The following is a 6967-nucleotide window of genomic DNA, read 5'->3' as shown; positions in this document are numbered from 1 at the left end:
TTAGAATTTTTTTCGGGTCGGTACAAATCAGTAACCACTGACACTTAGAATATTTTCGGGTTGGTATAAATCAGTAACCACCGACACTTAGAATTTTTTCGGGTTGGTATAAATCAGTAACCACCGACACTTAGAATATTTTCGGGTTGGTATAAATCAGTAACCACCGACACTTAGAATTTTTTCGAGTTGGTATAAATCAGTAACCACCGACACTTAGAATATTTTCGAGTTGGTATAAATCAGTAACCACTGACACTTAGAATTTTTTCGAGTTGGTATAAATCAGTAACCACCGACACTTAGAATATTTTCGGGTTGGTATAAATCAGTAACCACCGACACTTAGAATATTTTCGGGTTGGTATAAATCAGTAACCACCGACACTTAGAATTTTTTCGGGTCGGTATAAATCAGTAACCACTGACACTTAGAATATTTTCGAGTTGGTATAAATCAGTAACCACTGACACTTAGAATATTTTCGAGTTGGTATAAATCAGTAACCACCGACACTTAGAATATTTTCGACTTGGTATAAATCAGTAACCACTGACACTTAGAATTTTTTCGGGTTGGTATAAATCAGTAACCACCGACACTTAGAATTTTTTCGAGTTGGTATAAATCAGTAACCACCGACACTTAGAATATTTTCGACTTGGTATAAATCAGTAACCACCGACACTTAGAATATTTTCGAGTCGGTATAAATCAGTAACCACTGACACTTAGAATATTTTCGACTTGGTATAAATCAGTAACCACTGACACTTAGAATATTTTCGACTTGGTATAAATCAGTAACCACCGACACTTAGAATATTTTCGAGTCGGTATAAATCAGTAACCACTGACACTTAGAATTTTTTCGACTTGGTATAAATCAGTAACCACCGACACTTAGAATTTTTTCGAGTTGGTATAAATCAGTAACCACCGACACTTAGAATTTTTTCGGGTTGGTATAAATCAGTAACCACTGACACTTAGAATTTTTTCGAGTTGGTATAAATCAGTAACCACTGACACTTAGAATATTTTCGGGTTGGTATAAATCAGTAACCACTGACACTTAGAATATTTTCGACTTGGTATAAATCAGTAACCACCGACACTTAGAATATTTTCGAGTCGGTATAAATCAGTAACCACTGACACTTAGAATTTTTTCGACTTGGTATAAATCAGTAACCACCGACACTTAGAATTTTTTCGAGTTGGTATAAATCAGTAACCACCGACACTTAGAATTTTTTCGGGTTGGTATAAATCAGTAACCACTGACACTTAGAATTTTTTCGAGTTGGTATAAATCAGTAACCACTGACACTTAGAATATTTTCGGGTTGGTATAAATCAGTAACCACTGACACTTAGAATATTTTCGAGTTGGTATAAATCAGTAACCACCGACACTTAGAATATTTTCGACTTGGTATAAATCAGTAACCACTGACACTTAGAATTTTTTCGAGTTGGTATAAATCAGTAACCACCGACACTTAGAATTTTTTCGAGTTGGTATAAATCAGTAACCACCGACACTTAGAATATTTTCGGGTTGGTATAAATCAGTAACCACCGACACTTAGAATTTTTTCGGGTCGGTATAAATCAGTAACCACTGACACTTAGAATATTTTCGAGTTGGTATAAATCAGTAACCACTGACACTTAGAATATTTTCGAGTTGGTATAAATCAGTAACCACCGACACTTAGAATATTTTCGACTTGGTATAAATCAGTAACCACTGACACTTAGAATTTTTTCGGGTTGGTATAAATCAGTAACCACCGACACTTAGAATTTTTTCGAGTTGGTATAAATCAGTAACCACCGACACTTAGAATATTTTCGACTTGGTATAAATCAGTAACCACCGACACTTAGAATATTTTCGAGTCGGTATAAATCAGTAACCACTGACACTTAGAATATTTTCGACTTGGTATAAATCAGTAACCACTGACACTTAGAATATTTTCGACTTGGTATAAATCAGTAACCACCGACACTTAGAATATTTTCGAGTCGGTATAAATCAGTAACCACTGACACTTAGAATTTTTTCGACTTGGTATAAATCAGTAACCACCGACACTTAGAATTTTTTCGAGTTGGTATAAATCAGTAACCACCGACACTTAGAATTTTTTCGGGTTGGTATAAATCAGTAACCACTGACACTTAGAATTTTTTCGAGTTGGTATAAATCAGTAACCACTGACACTTAGAATATTTTCGGGTTGGTATAAATCAGTAACCACTGACACTTAGAATATTTTCGACTTGGTATAAATCAGTAACCACCGACACTTAGAATATTTTCGAGTCGGTATAAATCAGTAACCACTGACACTTAGAATTTTTTCGACTTGGTATAAATCAGTAACCACCGACACTTAGAATTTTTTCGAGTTGGTATAAATCAGTAACCACCGACACTTAGAATTTTTTCGGGTTGGTATAAATCAGTAACCACTGACACTTAGAATTTTTTCGAGTTGGTATAAATCAGTAACCACCGACACTTAGAATTTTTTCGAGTCGGTATAAATCAGTAACCACTGACACTTAGAATATTTTCGACTTGGTATAAATCAGTAACCACTGACACTTAGAATATTTTCGGGTCGGTACAAATCAGTAACCACTGACACTTAGAATTTTTTCGGCTCAGTAGAAATCAGTAACCAAGCGCATTTTTGAATTGGTTACTGATTTCTCCGTTCGAGTTGCGGCTGCAGTTGGCTTCAAATAGTGGTGGGGGCTTAATTATCGCCGAGGGGAGCATGTCCCGGTGGTGTGGCCGAGGATGGAGTGCCTTTTGAAGGGGGTGTTTCTGAATTTGGACCCTTTTTGAGTTGCATGGCCGGATGGGTGTGGTTTTGAAGGGTGTGTCTGTCTGGAGTGGCACCGGCGTTGGTGTGAGGCTGAGGGTGGGCGTTCGGTTCCTGGTTAGGGATAGGGAAAGGGTGAGACTTAGCTTTAGTGCTCGTGCCCCCGATTTTGGTAATGTTTGACGTCAATTTTCCAAGGAGGCGAATGCAAGGCTTCAGAGGGACTTTGAGTGTTCGGGGGCGGGGTAGCTCAGCCGGATTTGCCCCGGCGGTTCTGCGGACGGTGTTGACTTCGAGGGCGGACCGGCCCCCGTGTTCAGTCCGAATATCGTGCATTGTTAACGGCGGGAAGTGTTCCAAAAGGGAATGGGATTGAATGTGACTGCTGAAGCCGACTTTGAGACCTGTAACGCGGGTAGCTCAGCCGGATTTGACCCGGCGGTTCTGGCGACGGTCTCGCCTTCGAGGGGGGAGCGCCCCGCGTGTTCAGGCCGAATTTTGTGCATTTCCATCGGCGGGAAGAGGTCCAAACGGGAATGGGATTGAATGTGACTGCTGAAGCCGACATTGAGACCTCTAACGCGGGTAGCTCGGCCGGATTTGACCCGGCGGTTCTGCCGAAGGTCTCACCTTCGAGGGGGGAGCGTCCCGCGTGTTCAGGCCGAATATCGTGCATTGTTAACGGCGGGAAGTGTTCCAAAAGGGAATGGGATTGAATGTGACTGCTGAAGCCGACATTGAGACCTCTAACGCGGGTAGCTCGGCCGGATTTGACCCGGCGGTTCTGGCGACGGTCTCGCCTTCGAGGGGGGAGCGTCCCGCGTGTTCAGGCCGAATTTTGTGCATTTCCATCGGCGGGAAGAGGTCCAAACGGGAATGGGACTGAATGTGACTGCTGAAGCCGACATTGAGACCTCTAACGCGGGTAGCTCGGCCGGATTTGACCCGGCGGTTCTGCCGAAGGTCTCACCTTCGAGGGGGGAGCGTCCCGCGTGTTCAGGCCGAATTTTGTGCATTTCCATCGGCGGGAAGAGGTCCAAACGGGAATGGGATTGAATGTGACTGCTGAAGCCGACATTGAGACCTCTAACGCGGGTAGCTCGGCCGGATTTGACCCGGCGGTTCTGCCGAAGGTCTCACCTTCGAGGGGGGAGCGCCCACCGTGTACAGGCCGATTTTCATGCATTTCCAACCGTGGGAAGGGGTCCGAAAGGGGATGGGGGTGAACGTGACTGCTCAACCCGACTTTGAGACCTGTAACGCGGGTAGCTCAGCCGGATTTGACCCGGCGGTTCTGGCGACGGTCTCGCCTTCGAGGGGGGAGCGTCCCGCGTGTTCAGGCCGAATTTTGTGCATTTCCATCGGCGGGAAGAGGTCCAAACGGGAATGGGATTGAATGTGACTGCTGAAGCCGACATTGAGACCTCTAACGCGGGTAGCTCGGCCGGATTTGACCCGGCGGTTCTGCCGAAGGTCTCACCTTCGAGGGGGGAGCGTCCCGCGTGTTCAGGCCGAATTTTGTGCATTTCCATCGGCGGGAAGAGGTCCAAACGGGAATGGGATTGAATGTGACTGCTGAAGCCGACATTGAGACCTCTAACGCGGGTAGCTCGGCCGGATTTGACCCGGCGGTTCTGCCGAAGGTCTCACCTTCGAGGGGGGAGCGCCCACCGTGTACAGGCCGATTTTCATGCATTTCCAACCGTGGGAAGGGGTCCGAAAGGGGATGGGGGTGAACGTGACTGCTCAACCCGACTTTGAGACCTGTAACGCGGGTAGCTCAGCCGGATTTGACCCGGCGGTTCTGGCGACGGTCTCGCCTTCGAGGGGGGAGCGCCCCGCGTGTTCAGGCCGAATTTTGTGCATTTCCATCGGCGGGAAGAGGTCCAAACGGGAATGGGATTGAATGTGACTGCTGAAGCCGACATTGAGACCTCTAACGCGGGTAGCTCGGCAGGATTTGACCCGGCGGTTCTGCCGAAGGTCTCACCTTCGAGGGGGGAGCGCCCACCGTGTACAGGCCGATTTTCATGCATTTCCAACCGTGGGAAGGGGGCCGAAAGGGGATGGGGGTGAATGTGACTGCTCAACCCGACTTTGAGGCATCTAACCCGGGTAGCTCAGCCGGGTTTGACCCGGCGGTTCTGCCGACTGCCTCGCCTTCGAGGGGGGAGCGTCCCCCGTGTACAGGCCGATTTTCATGCATTTCGAACCGTGGGAAGTGGCCCAAAAGGGGATGGGGGTGAATGTGACTGCTCAACCCGACTTTGGCGCTTCCGAGCCGGGTAGCTCAGCCGGGTTTGACCCGGCGGTTCTGCCGACGGTCTCGTCTTCGAGGCGGGTGCCTCCCCCGTGTACAGGCCGATTTTCATGCATTTCGTACCGTGGGAAGTGGTCCAAAAGGGAATGGGGGTGGACGTGACTGCTCATACCGACATCGAGACTTGTAAGCCGTGTAGCTCGGCCGGGTTTGATCCGGCGGGTCTGCCGACGGTCTCGTCTTCGAGAGGGGGGCCTCCCCCGTGTACAGGCCGATTTTCGTGCATTTCCAACGGTGGGAAGAGGTTCAAAAGGGGATGGGGGTGAATGTGACTGCTCAACCCGACTCTGAGGCTTCTAACCCGGGTAGCTCGGCCGGGTTTGACCCGGCGGTTCTGCCGTCGGTCTCGCCTTCGAGAGGGGCGCCTCCCCCGTGTACAGGCCGATTTTCGTGCATTTCCAACGGTGGGAAGAGGTTCAAAAGGGGATGGGGGTGAATGTGACTGCTCAACCCGACTCTGAGGCTTCTAACCCGGGTAGCCCGGCCGGGTTTGACCCGGCGGTTCTGCCGTCGGTCTCGCCTTCGAGGGCGGAGCCTCCCCCGTGTACAGGCCGATTTTCGTGCATTTCAAACCGTGGGAAGCGGTCCAAAAGGGGATGGGAGTGAATGTGACTGCTCATACCGACCTTGGCGCTTCCGACCCGGGTAGCTCAGCCGGGTTTGACCCGGCGGTTCTGCCGACGGTCTCGCCTTCGAGGGGGGAGCGTCCCCCGTGTTCAGGCCGAATTTTGTGCATTTCGAACCGTGGGAAGTTGCCCAAAAGTCGATGGGAGTGAATGTGACTGCTCAACCCGACTTTGGCGCTTCCGAGCCGGGTAGCTCAGCCGGGTTTGACCCGGCGGTTCTGCCGACGGTTTCGTCTTCGAGGCGGGTGCCTCCCCCGTGTACAGGCCGATTTTCATGCATTTCGTACCGTGGGAAGTGGTCCAAAATGGAATAGGGGTGGACGTGACTGCTCATACCGACATTGAGACTTGTAAGCCGTGTAGCTCGGCCGGGTTTGATCCGGCGGGTCTGCCGACGGTCTCGTCTTCGAGGCGGGTGCCTCCCCCGTGTACAGGCCGATTTTCGTGCATTTCGAACCGTGGGAAGTGGTCCAAAAGGGGATGGGGGTGGACGTGACTGCTCAACCCGACTTTGAGGCTTCTAACCCGGATAGCTCGGCCGGGTTTGACCCGGCGGTTCTGCCGACGGTCTCGTCATCGAGGGGGGAGCCTCCCCCGTGTCCAGGCCGATTTTCGTGCATTTCCAACCGTGGGAAGTGGTCCAAAAGGGAATGGGGGTGGACGTGACTGCTCAACCCGGCTTTGAGACTTGTAAGCCGGGTAGCTCAGCCGGGTTTGACCCGGCGGTTCTGCCGACGGTCCCGCCTTCGAGGGCGGACCCTCCCCCGTGTACAGGCCGATTTTCGTGCATTTCCAACGGTGGGAAGAGGTCCAAAAGGGGATGGGAGTGAACGTGACTGCTCAACCCGACTCTGAGGCTTCTAACCCGGGTAGCTCGGCCGGGTTTGACCCGTCGATTCTGCCGATGGTCTCGTTTTGGAGGGGGGAGCCTCCCCCGTGTTCAGTCCGATTTTCGTGCATTTCGAACCGTGGGAAGTGGCCCAAAAGGGGATGGGAGTGAATGTGACTGCTCATACCGACTTTGGCGCTTCCGAGCCTGGTAGCTCAGCCGGGTTTGATCCAGCGGTTCTGCGGACGGTCTCGTCTTCGAGGCGGCTCCCTCCCCCGTGTACAGGCCGATTTTCATGCATTTGCAACGGTGGGAAGTTGCCCAAAAGGGGATGGGAGTGAATGT

This window comes from Chiloscyllium punctatum, unplaced genomic scaffold (assembly GCF_047496795.1).
Source record: "Chiloscyllium punctatum isolate Juve2018m unplaced genomic scaffold, sChiPun1.3 scaffold_359, whole genome shotgun sequence".
NCBI classification, from domain to species: Eukaryota; Metazoa; Chordata; class Chondrichthyes; order Orectolobiformes; family Hemiscylliidae; genus Chiloscyllium; species Chiloscyllium punctatum.
Note: the sequence above shows the minus strand (reverse complement) of the source record.